This window comes from Crocodylus siamensis, chromosome 1 (genome assembly GCF_052110815.1).
Source record: "Crocodylus siamensis isolate JL-2025a chromosome 1, ASM5211081v1, whole genome shotgun sequence".
Taxonomy (NCBI): Eukaryota; Metazoa; Chordata; order Crocodylia; family Crocodylidae; genus Crocodylus; species Crocodylus siamensis.
Window position 1 is genome coordinate 2,431,175 of NC_143395.1, and position 21,542 is coordinate 2,452,716.

Genomic DNA, 21,542 nt, shown 5'->3' on the forward strand with positions numbered 1-21,542 from the left:
TTTTTCTTTTAGTTTTTCTCTTCCTGTGAAGCACCGGACTTCACATGTCAGGATTTTGGTTGAGGTGCACTGGTTCTCCTGCGATACTGAAAAATCTCTCAGATGCTTTGGTGGAGGTACCTGTTTTGCTCATATACCTAAGGTCAAACTGGTTACCATAGTTGGAGTTTGGAAAGAAATGTTTTGCCTGGGTCAGATTGCCAAAGGACTGTGTTTTTTGTTTTTTTTCTCGGTAGTATGGGGCCTGGTCCTCTTCCTAGATCATCTGGGCAAAAATGAATCTCACATATTTTCTGCCAAACTTGACGGGTGGGTGCGGGCTACGCAGAGTCTTTAGAACAGCATAGCCCATCACCACCTGTCCCTGGCTGCGGGCTCTGGCTCTGGCTCTGGCAGCTGTGCCCAGCAGAGTGCGGCTGGCGGCGGCAGCGGGGAGCGGGGCTCGCAGCTCCTCATCCCTCCCCTCCCCTGCAGAGCGCACATGCCCAGCAGAGCCTGTGCTTGTGGCCATGTCTCGGGATGCGGGGAATACATGGGTGCGGGGAATACACAGAGTATTTTACAAAAACACGATTTTCCGCAGGTTATACCTGGGTGTGGGTTACACATAGGTGCGGGCTATATGTGTGAAAATATGGTATATGCCTCCTCTTTAACTGTTAGGCCAGGTAAAGACATAACTTTTTTTACTGGTATAAGTGGATAGGAAACGGGTCTATACCCATAACACAACAGAAGTTCAGCACACAAAAAATGTCTGTACCCATAACAGAACAAAAGTTCTGCACACATAGACTGGTTTAAAAATGGTGGACCCCAGTCTATGATTTACGACACCAAAGGGCGAATGTGTGTTCTGTTCACTACCCGTCTAAACTACGGCGCTTACAGAAAACTGTGTCATTTAGAGCGATTCCTACTCGGGCTTCTAGAATGTCTGTACTTAGCCTTGTTTTTTGAGCTGTTGTGAACGTGCATATTTTGTGACTTGTCCTCCTCCCCTTTTCTTCACTGTACAGTCTTGCAAGGATTCTTGCATGAGAGGACCGAGGAGGGTTGAGGCAGGTCTGCTTCGTTAATTGGAGGCACAAGAACAAGCACAGTTCATGAGCCGCCTCTACAGGGACTACAACCAGAAGCTTCTGACTTGGGGGAATGGCCAGACATACATCTACAACTGAAATATCCCATATCTATTCATATACCACGGGGGTGCGTTTTGGCCAAAAATCAGCCCCCCAAAGCCAGAGTGTGTGTCTTAAGCAGGGAAGCTGATTTTTCTGCCTGGAACAGAAGCAACCCCTTTTGATTCCTGCTCCACCCAGTAGCAGCAGTGGCATTTCTGTTCAGGCACCTGAGGAAGTCATTCGACTTAACGGCTCATTTTTCTTCACGCTTTAGGCGTTAATGATTATCTCTCCTTTTTAACGTTCTTGATTCACACCAATCAATGTGAACTAGATTTCTAGCTTGAACTAATACACAGTTTTTCCATTGCTTAGCACTGCTCCCTAGTCTCTCTTCTCCTAGTCCAATTGGAGACTGTTTTTAGCTCTTTTCAAAATCATAAATCCACCAGTGGAGACCAGTTTTAAGCAGCAGCTAGGGTTTCAGCATTTTTTTCTTCATTCTGCCCTTCCAAAAACTAGGTTATGTCTTATGGGGGGTGGGCTGCAAGAAAATATGGTATTTGTTTACAACGTATTTTGAAGAACACAGTGGCACGAACTGTTTTTTATAGTGTTGAGCTCTGATCAAAGGACCACCGTCCTGTAAATATAATGACTGGAAGCTTTGTTAATGATCAGTTGTGTACTTTTCATCAATAAAAGGAAGTGCCAAGATCTACAGAGGTCAGGTGTAGAGTAAGATATATTTTTACAAGTCACCAACCCCCCCCAAAAAACCAATTTACCATATTTCTATCCACACTGTGATAAAAGAAGAAAAATGTGAACCATTATGTATGTGTCACAAGATATTAAGTTTATATCTGAAGAGAACACAAGAGTTTTGAAGGCTGTACTATGCATATGTACCGTGGCCCAAATTTTAGAAGAAACATCTAAAGCAGATGTTTTGGAGATACAGTCAACCAAGAGGGAACATACTTCTGTAAAGAATTATTCCTCACCATGCTAGGACTGCTGCCAGAAATTTCCATGATGGAGCATGTAGTCAATCATACTCTGCCAATTTTTTAATAAGCCAATACACAAGTAAACACAAGGCCAAGTGTTAACTAACTAGCCCTAACAGGGGCTTGGGCATTGCTTTTGCTCCTGAAAGTACCTATCAACTTATATTTTTTGAAGTCCTTCAGGCAAGATATAAGACTGAATCTTGGGAAGGTCTGATATTAGAAGAATGCGTGAAACATTTCACACGTTTGAGGGAGAGTAATTCTGGAAACTTAGCTATATTTTATTGTGCCCACCAGATTTTCCTCCTTATTTATTGTCTGCCCTAAAATTTTATTTGCTTTGGACCATTTGCCATGCTCTACCTGTTGACACTGTATTTCCTGAATTGAGCACATTCTCATAAGCCAATCATCCAATAATCATTTAGTTCAAGCCAACTGAAGCATTTCATTTCAGCAGTTGCTGAATTTTGGTTGTGATTTGGACCTTTTATATTTGAAAGCTTTTTTTTTTAGTATAATTCTCTTAAACTTAAAAAAGAAAAGGCTGTTTCATCTTGAAAAAGTGGAACTGAGAAAATGTTGAAACTTTTTTTTGCAACAAGAACCTTAGATAAAAATTTGTCAAACTTGACCAAATCCTATGAACGGGTTCAATTTGGACAAATTAGCATTTTCTGATGGGAAAAAAATATTTTTGTCATAAAGTTTCCAAGCAGCTGTGATAATTTAAAACAGGGGTGGACAAACCTTCAGCACATGTGCCACTAGTGACATGGGTGGTCTCTGCATGTGGCATGCCACAGATCAGGGAAGGGGCAGATTGGGCAGGGAGGATAAAGCAGAGCAGCAGGTCAGGTAGGGAGCACAGGGCAGGAAGGAGAAAGCAGAGCAGAAGATCAGGCAAGGAAGTGGATGAAAGTGGCACTTGGGGAGGGTTTGGGGCTAATTTGTAGCCAAAAGTTTGCCCCCCTGCCCCACTGATTTAAAGCACTCCAGGAGCCTTTGTGTTGAAATGGGCTGTATATACCCAGAGGCGGCACACCTTGCAGGAATTGATGGTCTCCATTTCCTGATAATTTGTATATTAGATCATCAGTTTAGTGTAGTGATTCTCAAACAGGGTGTCACAGCACCATGGGGTGTCTCGAGATCCTTTCAGGGGTGCCACAGGGTGCCACATAATGCTAGCATTGTTAGGTTTGCAAACGTGATTCACGAGATAAATCCAGAGATTTCAAGTAAAAATCCATAGTTGTGGTCTTTCAGAGTTCTTTGCAACAGAAAAACTGCTCTATTATTTTTCTGTAGTCAAAAAAGAGTGAAAACTGAGAGCTGGCATATTCTGAGGGGTGCCCTGAGTCTATCCAGGGATGCCATCCAGGAGCGTCTTGAGTCTAAAAAGGTTGAGAACCACCGGTTTAGTGGTTTCCAAGGTAGATTCAGCAAAGAAGAAGAATTCAAATGCAAGGTGCCAGGTCTGGATGGGGGTGGGTATAGTTTATAGTTTATAGCTGTGTTGGTCTAAAAAGCAGAGGCAGACAAAACTCTTGGTTTAGAGGTCTGTATGGAATATTTAACTTTTCCTCCTTTGCACTGAAAAGGTTCAGTTCCCCTGAAGAGGAGAAGGGGTCATGGGATCACAGGAATGTAGGGCTGGAAGGGACCTCACGAGGTCATCTAGTCCAGCCCCCTGCTCAAAGCAGGATTATCCTGGACTAAGCCAGCCTAGCCAAGTGTCTGTCCAACCTGCTCTAGAACATTTTCAAGGCTGGAGATTGCACCCCTTCTCTCGGCAGCCTGGTCCAATGCTCGACCACCCTCCGAGTCAGAAAGTTCCTCCCAATCTCCAACCTCAGTTTCCTCTGCTGCAGCTTGAAGCCATTGCTCCTAGTTCTTTCCCCTATGACCATAAAGAAAAGTCCATCTCCATCCTCTTTTTAATCAGCCTTCATGTATTTGAAGACCGTTATCAAATTGCTCCTACAGTCTTCTCTTCTCCAGGCTAAATAACCCTTGGTCTTTCAGCCTTTCCTCATAAGCCTTGCTTCTCTCTAATCATTTTTGTCATTCAACACTGAACTCTCTCCAATCTGTTCATGTCCTTCTTGAAGTCTGAGGCCCCAAACTGGACATAGGACTCCAGATGAGACCCCCCTCAGGACCCCGCAAGTGTCGCCTGTGTCCCAGGTTACAAATGTTCAGGATTTACTCTAGGCTGAAGAGAGGATCATAGAAATGACTGTAAGTAAATAAGAACATTAAAGAAAAATGCAAAGGAGATCCATGTATTTTTAGTTCCCCAGTAGTCTGAAGACCAGATTATCCCATCTCATTGCGAGGAAGGGAAAAAGAGTGAGAGCTGACTCTCTCCCTGCCATGCTCTAGCACAGTGGGAATCAATGTTTTTATGGCAGGCATGTCACAAATTAGCCCTGCACCCTCACCAAGTGCCACTCGGATCCCCTGCCTCTGCCCAGTCGTCTCTGATTTCTGCTCCCTGCCCCGTGGTCCCTGCCTGATCCCCTGCTCTCTGCCCTGTCTGCTCCTGTGTTGCTTGTCCCCTCTTGTGCCCACTTGTGCCATAGGTTGGCCACCCCTGTCCTACAATGTGTTGGACACATGGAGGACCCTTGCTGTTAGGGGAGGAGATAAGGCCATGCCCCCATCCATTCTGCGCTGCCCAGTGGCATCTGCTGTCTGCAGAAGAGGCTGTAAACTTAATCTTTAACAAAATGAGGCAGAATTTGTGCCTCGTTGACCCTGCACTACCAGTTGTGGCAGTGTGGCTTGGCATCATCAGTGCAAAGCAGCAGCTTAGCTTTAGAATGAAAGGGGCGGGGGGGATACAGAAATAGCTGAGAGTAAGAATATGATGCACGTTTCAGAGAAGAGAGCAAGAACCAATCTCAATAAATTCTGATTTGAACTGTAGGTAATTTTGAAACAGTCTTAGTTATTTGTTTGCCAGCCAAGAAAGCAGCGTGCAATATGTCAGGCTTTGAGATAAAATACATTGGTGTATCATTGGCTTAAATCCAACATTATGCTCATAAATAATATAATCCTAGTGTGACACATTTTGGCTTGAACCTTGACTGAAAATTATTGAGAATCATGTTGTGAATTATGTAGAAGCAGTCACACGCTGGAGTCGAAAGGATGTAACTTGAACGAAATATTGCAATGTGTTTATAATTGGCTACAGTCTCTACAAGGAGCGCAGTGGCAGAGGGGTAAGAGTACCTTGTTACAGCTCCAGAGGGCTGAGTTTGTTTCTGAACTTTGGCCAAAGGCTTCCTCCCAGGTCCAAGTGGCTCCCTGATAATTGGGAGTGAGAAGTCAAAGGTGGCCAGCTACCATGCTAACTACACCAACCCCTCGTGTGCCGCTGGATGTGTAATTTTGTGTCTGCATCATGCTAACCTGTTAGCCATATACTGTACGTTGGAACAGGATTTTAGTAATAGCTATGTGTCGTCCCAGCTGTTCTTCAAGAAGGAGTGGGTCTTTTAAAAGAGTTTAGTGATGCTGAATGGGAACTGCCCTGCAAGTCAGGTGGAATATAATGCTGTAAACCTTTTAGTTCAAAGCCAGGCAGCAGTTCATCCCAACTCTGGAAGCTCTGTTCACCCTATCTGTGCTCGCCTCTTTTCTGTAGTCTTCAAGTACAGGAAGGACACATTTACATGTTGCCCTACAGTAATGTTGTTACTGCGCCGTGTCTTAGTACTTCCTTTCGGAAGTACGAAAGCACGGCGCAGTAACGCCCTGAACTGCGCCGCATGCATGGCACACGGTTCTTTTTAGCAGCTAATTTGCTGTAGTGGTGCACTGTAACAGGGAAGCATGCCCCTATGCTAATATAGTTGCTGGTTATGTGTAGACACCCGTGGGATGCGCTATGGCAGCATAGTGTCAAGCGTAGATGCACCCAAAGACTGTTAGCTGCAATTCACCAATTCCCCCTTTCGGTCCTCTAGCCCTTCTGCATCTCTCCTCATCTTTCCAGCGCCCATAAATTGAGACAAACCTGAAGATACAAGTCCACGTAGGATGGTGGTGCTGAGTTCCATGTGTCCAGTGGGTCCAGGCATTATCTCAGAGCTGTCACTTTTTGGTCTGCCTTTGATCAAAGTCAAGATCGAGCCCAAGGACTTGACTTAAATTCTCTTGAAAGCCAGAATAGAAAGCAGGAGACAGGTCGGATAAAGAAATGTTTGCAACATTAAAGCAGCAAGTTTGCTTTAATAAGGGCCTGTTGCCTCTGCATTTAGACTCTCTCAGGGGTTCAAGGCACTTGCACTACAGCAGTCCAGATGAGCCTGGAAAGTCAGGGGCTTTTCAGACTTCTCCAGCCGTCATTTTGTTCAGAACCTGAAGCTATACTGGTAGCTATCCACATTGCTATCTGATCCCAGTGTGCTGTGGAGCCAAGGAACTTTACTCCTAAATAGCAACGCTTGTGGACCCAAGCTCCCTCTTTGTACGTTGTTTTATAGCTTAAGCAGGATGGTATGACTGTAGTTAAAGTGAGGTCTACTTTGTGAGTGTACTAAAGTGGAGCCTTACTTTGTGGTCTGCAAAAGATTGTGCCTGTCTGACCCAGTTAGTCTGCAAGGTGCTATCCCGCACTGCTTTTTGCCTTCTTTCAGACTACCCTAGCTAACTACCCGTCTTGTACCTCTGTCTAAGTTTAGGTGCCTAGACATCTTTGTCGTGTTCTGTGAAGGTCTTCTGCGTCCTAACCTCTCCTGTCCCAAACAACCCATTGCAGACTATATAATGGTTCATTTCTTTCTGCTGAAGAAAGAATAACAATTGAATATTATATGCTTAAATAATTGTTCGGGCCTTTTATATGGGTGCTTGTATTGTTATTTATATCTAAAAATAGAAATAAAATAAATAATGTGGGATTATTTCCTATGCTTTTATTTATGGCACTCAATTTAGATTGTTTAATTTAATTTAGCAGTGGTTACCATGGAAGACAAGACAGAGAATATTCTTGGCCATAAGCAGGCCCTATGCACTGACTGTTTTCTGCAGCGCAGCCCTAAAAATGATTCTTGTTGTGTCTGTGACAAGAAGAATATGCTTTACTTTCCATCTGTATATTTGAACAGCCCTAAGGTTACTGATAAATTATGGAGATCTGCTTGAGACAAGGCTAGGCATCACTATTACTGCAGAGATGAATTTATATGAAAAAAGGCAGCTTCAACAGAATCAAATGGATTACACAGCTCAGATGACATCTCTTATTCAATGTGTATATCAAGTTCTACTTGAGAAGTGGAGCCTTAAAGTGTGTCAAATGACTGAAGATGATCTAAAATGAGTCTCTAGTGCGATGTGTTGGAATGCTTGGATCAAAGGATGATCATGAAATGATTTGAAAACCTCAGATAAATGACTGAACCAAAAACCGCAATGCTTTTCAATGAAGCAAGTCATCAGCTTGATATTAGGACCTTGTCACTTTTTCTCAACTCTGCTTTTCACATGGCGTGGCATTATGAGGTTCTCCTCTCCTGATCAGAGCCCTCAATGTTGCATTTAAGTAATTATTTCAGTAGTTATTTGTGCACTAAAACTGGCCCTGCTTACCCTGTACGTATTCTTTCCTTGGAAACTCGGCTGTATTCACCCTGCTTGAGGCTTGAGTCCATTTATGGCAACTTCAAAGTTATGCAAAGGGCACCTGTCATTTCTATTCATTATTCATACACAGTGGGTATTTGTTTTTATTCAATAAGCTTGAAGAATAACTGATGTGCACTGTTCTGACTAGTAAGAAACAGAAAAGAGCCAAAAAGGAAGGAGTCGGATTGACCATTCCCTTTCCCGCAGCAATTTCCTTTTACAGCCTCTCAGCGTTACCTGCATGGCCATGGGACACTGATGACAGGTAATTTTATCCCACCCGTTCTGTATAGATATTTGTAAGTGAAAGATTATAATTTGGAGTCAGACCTTCATAACAGGCACTGATTTGAGTGTGGGAATTGGAAACGAACCCAGGGGCACACAGGGAAAGGGGAGGGGGTCCAGACTGAAGCGCTCTCGATAGTTGTAAATAAAAGATTTTGTTCCTTCCTCATATTACTCTTTTCTTGTGAACCCCAAAGAACATTACGTTTTGCTGGGAAAAACAGCTGGTTTTATTGTGTGAATTAATCCCTCTCCTCTGCGGGTCACTTTTTATTTTTTTTACTGCAGTATTGCTATGAACTCCTAATCCTTCTTACCTTTTGGGGTCATTCAGTAGTTAACATTGCCAAAATTCATGGCTCACAATAGAAATTTTGACCAACTGTTCCTCATCGCATTGACTCTTTAGGTCAGGGATTTGTCTGTATTTCCATGGCAGCTAGTTCAAAGTCATCCCAGTCCATGATGAAGGCTCTTAGGCATGACAACAACAGCAACAACAGTAATCGTAGCTGGAGGGAGAACTTCTTCTGCTCTCTAGTTGTGAACATGCGAGGTCCAAGCCTGAGCTCATTTTTATCATTTTGTCTAAACACAAGAGTCAGTGATTTTTGTCAGAGGGAGGAGAAAGGCTCCCCTATGGAGTTTAATCCCAGTTCAAGCATCCGTATGGCATTTTTATAAGAAAACGGGACCTCCCATTAAGAGACATAAAGCTGCCTTTTAGGAGAATCCTGTCTGCTTTTAAACACTGCTGATCTCTTCTGCAACAAATGTGATCCTTGCCTGGATTTATCCTCAGCTTAGCAAATATCATGATCATTGCTTCCTCTCACTTCACATTTAAAGGCTATCCTAATGCTTTGACATGTTTTTTCCTTCTTTTTCCCCCCAGAGACAAAGCTCTTTATTTTGTCTCAGTTTCAGTGTTATTCTGTATATAGGTCTATTGCGGATGCTAATCATAAAAGTAAGCCACTGCTTTCCTATGCAGCCAATGTTTTCATGCACATATAACTGACCCAGAATACAGCAAAGAAAATGTACCATTCTTCAGGAAGGTCCAGTAGATTTATCCAGTTGCTGTTTGTAGCCTGAAAAAGAAAGAAATGAAGTTTAAGGGCTTGAGCAGGGATCTCAAAGGTGTTATTTTTAGGTTTTAGTTTTTGCTTTGCCAACGATTCTCTGCAATGCCAATGGGGCGTTTGGTGCCTCAGTAGTAGAACAGTTTCAGTAATAATTTATAATAATGCTCACAGTTGTTGTGAGGCTTAATTAGCATGTACAAAATGCTCTGAGGTTTTTGGGTGGAAGGAGTTAGGCACATGCAAATTAGTATCTTTTTCTTCAGTGTTTTGCTTTTTAGATGGAAGTAGGGAACGTGGGCCCTGTGATAGGACTCACTCCTAGGTAGCCATAGCACTGTCTTGTGGCTGAGCTAGTCCTGCTCCACTCCCATCCTCCAGGCTGTTTGGCCTGATGTGCCTCAATGTTACTAATGAGTTAAATTGGGAAGCTGTCCTCAGAGTCTGTAACTGGTCTTAATGAGCCTGTACTTGGCCTCTCACTTGCACAGCTGGATAACCTGGCCCTAAATGTGCTAAGGTGCTCTGCATTCACTATCTCCCCTTCTGTGCCTTACTGACACCTGCGCTTCCTGGGCATTGAGCATCGTCTTACTGGCCCTAACCATGCCTTAGGGGCACTAACTGTGCACTCCAGTTTCGCCCATGGCCACACCTGTGTCTTGCAGGTGTTATTCTAATTTCATTCAGCAGACCCGCTGGCCCTGTCTGAACATCGGCCTTGGTCCCTGACCATGTCAGGGCTGCTGCCTCACTGTCTGCTTTGTACGTCCTTTACCCTTACAGGGCTTGCTCTCACTGTCTTAGTGCCCACGTCTATGTCCTGGCCCTTGCATGGCCCCAAGGAGAGTGCCTTGCAGGTACCCCTTATGGCCTCCACTTGTCCCCATAGCAACTCCCAAAACTCTTGTAAAAACCCAAAATGCAATTCTAGTGCCAGAGCTGGGCATACCTACTGTTGACTCCACCCCTTCTGATCACCCGTCTCCAAACCTTGTAGAAGGGAGGGTAGATTTGTACTTTATAGGCTAACCAAAGCAGTAAACATGCCCAGGGGTTTCTACTCAATCACTTAACAAGCATACTCCCCCTGGCAGCTACTACCTCTCTGTCTACTCTACAGGCTCCACTGAACTGCGTTGCTAGGGCTCTGCCTTACAGCAGGGCAGCTTGCTCGGATGGGTAAGTATCCGCCTACAGCCTTATGGCTCCAATCTTCATGTTCCTGTGGCTTCTTGGTAGCCTAGAGTTTTGCCCCTCTGGCAAAGGTCCAAATCTTAAAGAGATCCCACTCAACTCTCCTGTTCTTCATCACTCTCAGGGTAATGAGGCCAGGGCTCCCTGTTACAGTTCCCCATCTCCAAACAGCTGATTGCTTCTCTGCCCTCTCCTTGTGGCATTATTTTCCTAGGGCACATAGGGCCTCTGGAATACATGTGCATGGATGCCGGCAAACACTGGGGCCTGGTGCATCTGGCATGGTAGGTCATGATTTTGGAGATGGGCCATAAAATCATCTAGATTTCAATTATGTGATGGCTGCAGGGTAAAGCAGTTTCAAGAAGTGTGAGCCCAGCATAGGTGAGAGAGTACCCAGTATTGGGTTCACGGTGTCCCTGGATCTGGCTCTGGTGATCAGGTGGGGGTATGTCCAAAACCTGGGGCTGCCCCCAGACTGTTCCCACTGATAGGGTAGGGGACAGCTGTTCCCACTGATTGGCTAGGGGACAGCTGTTTTCCAGACCTTGGGACTGTTCCCTACCCAATCTGGATGCTGAGCTTAGCACCAGGATTTGGCAGGGCCATCCATGTCACAAGTTCAGTACAAGACATGATACAAACCTGATATGATACAATGTAGACTTAAAGATGTTCCACATTATATGTGTATTATATGTGGAGCATCTGTGTGGCTTGTTTGCTATAGTATTCTGCGATAAATTGACTTTAAAATGTAACGTGCTTTGGTAACTAGCTCCTGCGTTCAGATTTCTGGGAACTGAAGGGTTAACAGAAGACCCTTGACTTGGGAATTTTCTCATTGTGTGAATCCACAGTGAAGGAATCTGCTTCACTGAAGGTTTTCAAGAATTTGAATAAGCATTGGTCAGGGGTGATTTAGGAGTAGCAATGGTTAGGGTGGGCTCTGATAAACAGTAGTGAACAGTAGGTAGAAGCCCAGGAAACTCCCACACATGCACGGGAAATTAATGAAGACCATGCTCAGCAGCAGGAAAATGAAGCAGAGCTTCAGAGATAGTGGGAATAAGTTTCTGGAGTTTATAGGCTGATAGAAAAGGAGGTTCTGACTCTCTGGTAAGGAAGTGTGATATGTGAAGTTGTGTTTGTGGTCCTCAGGTTGCAATGAAAAATATTTAGTTTTCCCAAGCTTCTGGGCTTTGTTGGTTGCCACTTGGGGCTGGGAAGGAATTTTTTCTCTGCCTTTTGCTACAGGTGTTAGGGTTTTTTGGGGTGTTTTTTTTTGCCTTCCTCAGAATCATTGAGTGTTGGTTGCAGCCAGGGGCAGGGGCTTTTGACTGGGGTGTACCAATACTCCTGAAGCAGATAAAGAAGAGTACGGCCCCTTGTTGGCCACTCCATCACTTGCACCAGGAAGTTGATTAAGGTGTTGATGTTTTCAGGGACTGTGCCTTGTAGTTATGGAACATGATTGCTCATGCAATTTTAAGAACAGGTGAGACAAATGCTTCTACAGGGTGGCCAAGATCAAGATGCTTCTGCCTTAAGCTAGGCATTGAATGAGATACTTCCTATGGTCCCTTTTAGCTCTAATTTTCCATGATTCTATGAGTCCAAGTGTGATGACCTTATGTTTATAGTATGTGTAGTGTGTACTTCTCTTTCTTTTAAGAAAGAGCATAGGAAGCTATATTGGAAAGGAAGATAATTGAATTTCTAGTTATAGTGACATATCTCTCTGTGGATGTGCATGTCACTGCTTTTTACTAGATGGCTTCAGGGCTGACTTTGGAGGAAGAGGATCCACTATCTCTTCCTTTGATCATTGTGAAGTTCAGTGTAACTATGGTAGTACCACATGGACAGCTATGAACTTCCTATATAGGCACAGAGCTGTTACAATATTAATGGGTTGCATAATGTTTTTAATTTTCAAATATGGATCTAGACCTGTCTGGGTAAATACATTCTGGGTGCATCTACTGAAATTACTGCACAGTACAGATGTGCATCTGCACGTGCACACCCATACTGCGCAGTAAATATGGTGACTTATATCAACTTGAACATAAATGCAGGTATCAAATGTACATGATTAGTAATGCAGTAATGCACATGTAGAATGTGTGTAGTATGCACATATAGACACCTTACTGTGCAGTAATATTGTATGTGTGGACTGACTTGGTACTAACTTTAGTCCCATCAGTCCACACACAGCATTAATGTGCTTTAAAGCCTGCATGTGTATATGCTGGCCTATTCCCACTTACTGCACAGTAAATTTAAGCCGGCATAAACGCACATGTGGATACGCCCTCTATAAATGACAAAACAAATATGTTGATTTTTTCTGTTGGGTGCAAACCTCCATTTCACTAATCTTTTTTTCCTCCCAGAATCATACTGCACTTTATGGCCCATTGTACACATTTATCTTAGGGAAAACTGTGCCTCAGTTTTCCCTAAGGCAGTATGTTCCTTTTCTGTCTCCATCTTTCAGTCATCCTCCTCCTCTGCGCACATATAATATGTATGCATCTCTAGTACTGACATACTGATGAATTTCATGGGCCTTTGTTAATTTAAATGAACATGAAGCTCTTGCTTCACTTATAGTAAAAGACACAAAACTGACAGTGTCTCTGGGAATTCATACAGTGTGAATAGATTACATCTTGGCAAAATGGTGAGCCAAGAAATTCCTCTTTAGTGGCTCTGTTAGGCAAACTGCATGTTCGGTTTCTTGCTGAGGGCTTTGTTTGACTTGCCCAAGGCAAGCTGTTCAACATATTGATCAAACCCTGTTGTAGCATTACAGCTAACACAAGCTTGGGTGATCATCTACTTAATGCCATCTGTCATCAGGAGCTTCATTTTCTTTAGTCGAGCTTGTTCTCCAGATCTATTCTTCTATATTCCTCCCAACCATTTGCTAGCCATTTGTTTTCCACTAGCCCCAAACATTTTTTAGTCTTTGCAATTGGTCTGTTTTAACCAACCTTGCACATCATTACTAATATTTTGTCTGAAACCCTGATGAAAAACGTCAACTTTATATGCACGCTTTGCATTCAGAAGGCTCCCCAGTGCGCCTTACAGATTCTCCAATGGATATGATGCAGTGTTCCCTCTAAGCTGTGTGCATGCATGGCCATGCACAATAAAAAACCATGCCATGCAATAACTTTTTAATGCTGCGCATACAGTGGCGTACCAATGGGGCAGGGGGAGGGGGGCATAGGGGGCCAGCCTGGGGGGATGGTCAGAGCCATACCAAGGAGGCACTGATGTTCCCCCTGCTGCCACTGCCAGCTTCATGTCTGGCTGCTCACCACCCGCCCCAGCCTGGCCACAGGCTGCTGCAGGAGAGGGGAGGGGCATTGGTGACATGCAGGGGATGCAGCCCCTGCGACTGGCGGTGCACCCTCTGAAAGAAACGCTGCTGATGCTGCCGGTGGTGCCTGCGGGTGGTCACTGCTCGCCACCCCCACCTCACCACCGCTACTGCTGGCAGCATCTGTGGGCACTTGCCAATTGCTGCTGGCTGCTGCTGAAATGGCCGGCAGCATCTGCGGGTGGTCGCTGACTGCGGGTTGGCACTCACCACCCCTCCGCCCCACCGCTGACACCTCTGCGGCCGCCTGTGGGATCTCCCCGCTTCCCGCCACCACACCCCCACCTCCACCACTGCCATCGCACCTGTGGGCGGTCGCTGTGCCCCCCCCGTCTCCGGGGACATGTGACGTTCACAGGGAGGGGCGGGCACACTGAGATACCTGTGCACGCCCAGCCAGGATTGCTCATGGATTGCTAAACCTTAGAGGGAACATGGATTGGAGAGCCCTTTGACACAATCAAAGCCATGGACCCAGAGAATTCATCCCAGAGTTTTACATTTGTCTTTGTGCATGCTGGGGTAGGACTTCAGGAGTTTTAAAGTCTGATCTTACTCCCAGCGATTTCATTAATGAAGCCACTGGAGCAAGTATTCCTTCATCAAAGGACGCAATTTAGCCCTCAGGAATCTGGGAGCTCTGGAGCGGTATAAATTCAAGATGATCCCAGTAACCAGGGATGCGCCATGTACAGAGATCTCTTTGGTTCAACACTGTGGAGCATCAGCCATCCTTGGGTGAACCTGCAACAGCCATCCAGTGCCAGCTCAAACACAGTGTCTTTACACCAGAAGGCAGCAGTCCTCTGCAGTTAGTATTTGGGGAATAGGTTAGGTGCCTGACAGGTACCGACCTGTTATAGGCCCAAGTTATCCCCTCCATTTGAAACAATCTCATTTTACTTTAAAGGATGTGAGTGATTCTCAGTATTCCCGGAGGCCATTAAAAATGGCTGGGATTTGATAAAAGTAGCTAAATAAATCAGATTCAAACCCAGGGCCAAGTCCTGCCCTGGCCAACAGGGCTAGGGGAAATGGGGAGACTGGCAGCTGTGTCCTCTGCTCCCTGGAGTCATGTTGGCCGGGGCAGGACTCCACGCGGTGGGTCTGGGGGAAGCACTGTTGGCTGTCCTTTACTGCTGCACCATGTCAGAGCAGCCTGCGCCCCCATCGAGTGCTTGCTGCCTGCATTTGGGCTGGCAGCACAATCCCGCTCTCTAAAGGTTTCACTGTGTGGGCTGGCATGGGGGCTGGTCCTAGTACTCTCTTCAGCCTTGGCTCCAGGCTGCCCTGATGCTTTTGCCAGTTGGAGGATGAGGAAGAGGCTTCTGGTACCCTGCCCTATCCCCCAGTCTCTCGGCATACCAATACCTGTTATTTTCCCAAATATATATTTGAAATTAAAACTCCTTCCCTCTACTTGAGACTGTCAGGCATTTAAAATTTTCACTAACAGAAGGATGAGCAAGAATAATGTTCTTTATGGTTTCATCTTCAGTAATGCAGCCTGAGGTCCTAGTAGCATTGAAGCAGCTTCTAAATCTGCCCTCTGGAAACGTGTCTTTGAGGGCTGGCTTTGGGATCCCAGGCTGCAGGCATGGATTTGGCATGTCACAGAAATGATGCATCCGTTCCCCAGAGTACGAGCCATGAGTCCTTGTCTGCTGGACTGCTGGCAGGGCGAGGGGGAGAGAGCATGTTCATAATGCCTCAGTGCTGGAGATAACTATGGGCCTTGAACAGAAAGAGGATAAAGCACGAGGAGGCATGGGAGAAAAGAGCCCCAAAGGAAAATACCGTATGTCTGCCTGTGCCTTAATGCAATGCAACATTGCATAGGCAATTGAAGCAAGTATGTAAAAATTAGCATCCCTGAAGAATGGATGATGTCAAGACGAAATGCCGAGAAAGGGGGAGTGCAGCAACACCAGGCCCTGGGGCGGCCATGATGCCCCTTGGTGGTCAGACAATTCCTGCCCTACTCCAGCTCCTTGGGGGACCCTCCCTTTTCTACCCCACCTGCTGTACCTTGATGTATCTTGTCATACTTAGGAGACTTGTTGTCCATGTGCCTGGCTGGCACCAGTCATACCCCTTTGGTGCTAAACCGTGGCCCCCTTGGACCTTCTATGACTTAGGGTGGAAACTGCCTTGGAGGTGATAATCGTGGCCTCTGGCCTCCCCTATAGCCGTGCCCATGCCTCCCAGATATTACTCCGTGTTCATTTGAAGGGGGACCCCTGGACCCAGTGCAGCTTTTGGCTCTCAGGCCTTGCACATTTGTCTGGGCCTCAGCCTTCCTAGCTCTGGCCCTTTTATTCTGGCTGTGCCCCTCAGCCCAGGTCCACTGCCCCAGGCTTTGGCTCCTGGTCCCTAGACCTGCCTCACGCTTGCGTGCTCCATGCCCCTGGCCCTGTCCTGCACTCTCATGCTGCAAACTGGTCCTCAGCCCTCTTGGTCCCTGACCCCAGGCCAGCCTGCTCTCACTCTACTCACCCTCCACCCCTGGGACCCTGACCCCAGGCTCAGTTGTCTATGGCAGAGTGCTCCACCAGGCACGCCAAGGCCTCTTCTCCTGACAGCCACAATCCAGTCCTTCGGTGTTAAACTTCACCATAACACAAATATAAGCCAACAGCTTCCAAACTAAAATACATCCTTGCTCAGGGTCAGTGCTTCCACTCCAAGCTATATTTCCCCCTTAGCTGTCTCCATCCAGCTCCCCTGAGTAGCTTGGATGTCTTTTAGTTGTCCCCATCCAGCTCCTGGGTATCTGTGGGCTGGCTTCCTGAAGCCCCTGGCTCCCAGGAGCTCCTTCCCCCAAGGTTTGCAGGCCCAGACTGCCCTCCTTGGTCCGGGCACTGGTCTTATATGCCTCTAAGCACCGCTCTTTCCAGTCAGGTGGCTCTTCAGCCCCCCCATAGGTGCTTCCCCTTTGCTGTCACAGGGAGGTAGGTGCCCCGAGAAGGTGATGCGTGGAGCTGGTAGAGCTACAGGGTTCTGCTCTCTTGCACCTAGTATTTCTGGCCTTGGCACTCTTGCTTTCCATCCTGCCCAGATTTAGCAGGAGATGGGGAATGTGCCCTCTAGTATTTCTATGGCCTGGTCGATGGGGCAGCCTGAGAAATGGGTTTGAATCCCCTTAGGTTGAAGGAGGCAGAGAATCCAGTCCCTGGGTGACTGCTGCGATCACTAGTGGGTGCTGTGCTCTGTACCGAACTCAGTGGTGTCAGTGGTAGCCAGGAATACACCTAACGAGTGAGGCTTGCCAGGGACTTGCATGTATACGAGGTCTCTCCCCAGCACCTATCTAGATCAGAGGCATAGTAGCCAGGCAGGTCTGTGCCTGAGGCGGTTGCTAATGCATGGGGCAGCGCCAGCTCCTGCCACTCCCGTTACAGCAGCGTGGGCTGATGCGACTGTGACAGTGATTGCTTTTCCACACCCCAACAGAGCTGGGGCTGCTGCCCTGGTCACCTCCTGGTAGTTATGCTACCGTTCTGGATTGCTGCGGAGCTTGGATGCTCAAACTGATCCACTTTTGTGCACGCCTGGAAGCCAAGGTCTCTGTCCCTAGGGACTCTGCGGTCCAAAATGGGGTCACCAGATGAATTTAACCATCAAATGAGTTTTGTGGCCTTGGCAGCAGGAAGATTCTGCTCTCTGGACTCTAGGTCCCTCCTCAGATGCCTACAGGATGAACCTGGATCCAGTCTTTTGTCTTCCTGTGACTCAGTTTCCCCATCAGTAAAATAAAGATAATAATACCTATATAACCTTCTAAACTACATGGAGATCTATGACTGAACCACGCTATATGAAAGTTAAGTATTGTTATGAGACAGGATGGAAGCAAACATTGCAGATAGAAAATGGGAAAGGCAGAAGGAGAACAGTTTACAGCAATACGATCATGGCGTTGCTTTGATCAGTAATGAGTGCGTCTAGAAACTTCATAATTCTTTAATGGTCTTTGCGGTCTATTGTTACAAAATTCTGTTTGATTTTGATTGTACCTGGTGCGTTTCTAACAAAGCAAGGAATAATATTACAAAGTAGGAGCATAAATAAAACTGAGCTTTATAAGCAATCATCTTTTGTGCATGCCTTCTAGACGCTTTCAGGTTTGCAGTTGATAACTTTGACTAATCCATATGTAATATTTCAAAAGTTATTAAAGATTAGGTGAATTAAGATATCATCATCTGTTCTGTTTTGACACTGCTAAAGGTTCATCCATCTTAATAGAATAACTGCTTGCTTTAGTTATTTAAGAAAAACACCGTGGATTTTTCTCATTTTTCACAAGCTTGCAGATGACTCATATTGCTCACAGAAACATGTTTTTTTACTGGAATGCAAAGCTACAGATGAATTCAGAAATTGTTTAAATGATGTAAGTCTTGTGAGTAGAGCTTGAAAATATGGCAACAGAGTCCCAAAAAGGACTCGTTCCATTAGCATTCCTTCCCAGACAGGGTGATTAATATTGTTTATAGGGATGAATAAGCTTTAAAAGGTTTCCGTGTGAATCTGTTTGATTGTGAAGTTCAGAAGCATATCATTTGTTAATGCCTTTTGAAATTCAGGTTAGAGTCAGTCAAAACCTATCACTAAAACAATTGTTTTTGTTTTACAAATTGGTGATTACAAAATGACAAATAACTTTAATGCTCAAATGCTCTGCCACAAATCCCCCTAGGTTTAAACTATGCTTTCGTGGAGAGTAGAACATTTGTTTTCCATGATGTTATCTGCCCATCTTTATAGCCATAACTCAGGGGTGTCAAACGTGGCCCGTGGAGATGGGTCCACTCTCTTTCCCTGAAATTTCCTTTTGGGTTTCTCAGCACCCTCTGCAAGCTTAACAATGAAAAAGAGTTGAAGATGGCCTCAGTATCCTTCACTACGGTATATCAGAGAGTAGTGTTCTCTGGAGACGTGTCTACACATTCATTAACGCAGCGAAGTTACTGCACATTTAGTTTAGCGCTTTCTTAATGAAGTACTAACTGACTGCACAGTAACTATATCTACTGCACAGTAGTGTCAGTGCACGCTTTTTTTCATGATAGTTACTGTGCAGTAGCTTATTAGCATGGCTTTTGACCAGCATGCTACTGTGCAGCGTTATTAGGCTACCGTGCAGGAAGCATCTCGTGTAGGGTAACCCTAACCCTAACCAGTGACACGGTTGTCTCTTTGCTTCTCTGTTGCATAGAAGCCTTTATGCCAGGGTGGTTCATGTCTGCCATGTCCAAGTGCTGGAGGGCTGCCCCGATACACTGTGGCAATGGCACCTGCAGCCGCCAGATTCCCCACCAGCCCACCCACTTGATGCACATTGTATAAGCTGCCAACCGCCAAGAAGACTGGCGACTTGCAGTGGTGGTTGCTGCATGGCATCCAAGCCACTGGCACGTTTGCATCTCACTTTGACCCAGCCACCTTGATGGCCTGCCTCTTCTGCCCTGGGGGCGTTGAAGAGAACCTATTTTACACCTTCCTTGACTGTCCCCACCTGCGGCCACTCTTCGTTGCCCTCGAGCCGCTGCTGCTGGTGCTGGGCAGGAGCCTCTTGGAGACCACCTATGCGTGCTCCTACGCATACCAGGCGGCCGAGCAGGGCCCTGTCTGCCTGGCCAACCTTCTACTGGAGCAGGCCAAGATGGCTGTCCTTAAGAGCTTGCAGCCGGCTTGCTGGGACCAGTTCAGACGATGCCCTGCGGCTTTTCGGCCTCCTGGTGCAGGCGCGCCTCTTGCTGGAGTTTGAGCATGCTGTGCTCGGGTGGGCCTGCCCGCCTTTGAGGCACGCTGGGCCCTTGAGGGAGCGCTGTGCCACGTGGAGGGCGACCATCTTCAATACACGCTCGATGTAATGACAGGTTTGGGCGCCTGGCCAGGCTCGGTGTCGAACTGCGACTCCCTGATCGTGCCATGCCCTGGGCCCTCACCAGGCTGCTTTTTTCCTTTGTGGTGGAAGTGGAAGGTGTTGGCACGTGCATGATTGGATAGAGCAGGGTAGGAATTATTTGCATATAGAGGGTTTTGGACTGTGTGACTGGTGTCCTGACTGCATAATGGCATGTTATGCACGACGTGTAATACTGCAAAGGTGTCTGTCACGGCGTGATGTCATGAGTGTGATGACATGGTGCTCTTGGTTTGATGGCAATTTGTTTGTCTTTTTTTTGTATGTTGGACCTGGACCCCAGAGAGGCCAACTTTTTGTACCCTGAACCCCTGAAAAGAGTAGTTAAGAAGTCAAAGTCCTTCCTTCCTTCCTTTTTTTCTCCTGGAGGCACTGCAGTACCAGGCTGATGTGTGGAGTGGGTGGAGCAAGCTCCAAGCTCATCTCCCAGTTCTAAAAATCCATTTAATATAAAGTCCTCACATCAAGGGCATATCAGTTATTAAACTCCTTTCTGTTTCTGTCCATTCTCTATCCCCTGTTAATGCAGCCAGAAAGGAAAACACCAGAGATTTTGTGATATTATTAACAAATCCATCTGGAAGGAAGAGCGCTGCAATGTCAGGATGTCATGAAGGTTTCAAGAAATAGCCAAGCATGAAGCCTTGTACCCAAGTTTTAACACGATTATTAGTCATTTCTTGCAAAATAAGCAAGCGTCATGTCTTACATATTTGTGTTAACTGTATGCCAGATATCAGGTCTGTGAAGGGGAAAGTGGACAAGGAATGCTGTGTGTTTGAAGAGAAATGGAGGCTCTCATCCATCTTCACAGAAGGGAATGGAAAGCCCATATGTTTGATTTGTAAAGTGAGTAGCGGCTCTTTCCAAAAGAACACAATGTTAAGAGACTTTATGAGTCACGCCATGGCACCTAGTATGACAAGTTTCCTGGAAGTTGCGTGAAGACGAAGTGATTGAATTAGAACAGTCGTTGAAAAAGTAGCAATCCGTCTTCATACGAGCGCGCCACAGAAATGACAGAGCAGTAAGCGCTAGCTATGCCCTTTCTCAAGAAATAGGCGCTTCTCAAAAGCTCATTGCTGAGGGAGAGAATGTATGATAAAGGCATTTCTCCCTGAAGCAATACGATGAAGGCTGAAGATACTGTGTGTCCAGAGAACGGCAAGCTTTTGCAACTGTTAACCTCTCTAGACACCTTGCAGCTGACAGAAGCTGTGACTTGTCTGATAATTTGGAGCGTCACCTCCAGAACAAGGCAAAGGCATTTTTGCTTCTTTTCAATAGAAACTGATGAAAGCACAGATGTGAATGACGTTGCTTCGCTAGCTATGATCGTGTTGATAAAGGTAGGGATGTGGCAGAGACACTTGTGGAGTTAGTGCCAATGTATAACGGTGCCCAGCTGCAAAAGCTGCAAACCGTCTGACCTGGAGTAAACTGCCAGGAAATAGGTTACGGGGTGCAGTGCTCCAGGCAGATAATTGGGGAACGGCGGCAGCAATCCATGTGGGACTGAGAATGCGAGTGCATAGGCCCCGTGCCTGGCGAAGAGTGAGACAGAGCATGTGACCAGAAGGGGGGTGCGTATCTCTGTATAAGGCCAGCTTCTGGACTCGAGAAATCACTCCAGCCCTGAACGTGGGAGGGCTTGGTGCTCCCTGGAGAGTAGCTAGACTGAAGGAACCCGGAGGACCTGGTAGGAGGCAGCTCAGAGAGGCAAGGGCTTTTTCTGTGGTAAGGGAAGCTGGAGGGGTTTGGCTTTTTTTAGACAAGTAATGCTGTTTTTTGTTTCTTTAAGCTGCAAGGAATGGGGTGGCTAGGAACAGATTGTGGAGACCACAGTGG

At 46.0% G+C, this 21,542-nt stretch overlaps 1 protein-coding gene and 1 non-coding gene across 5 annotated transcripts in view; one reads left to right on the top strand and one right to left on the bottom strand.

Moving 5' to 3' along the window:
- MSRA (methionine sulfoxide reductase A) overlaps window positions 1-21,542 on the top strand; it is a 471,175-nt gene that overhangs the window by 214,646 nt on the left and 234,987 nt on the right. The window lies entirely within an intron of this gene.
- On the bottom strand, window positions 20,048-20,234 carry LOC149872478 (U2 spliceosomal RNA). Its single transcript, XR_016440074.1, has one exon. It is a non-coding gene; the product is annotated as a U2 spliceosomal RNA (small nuclear RNA).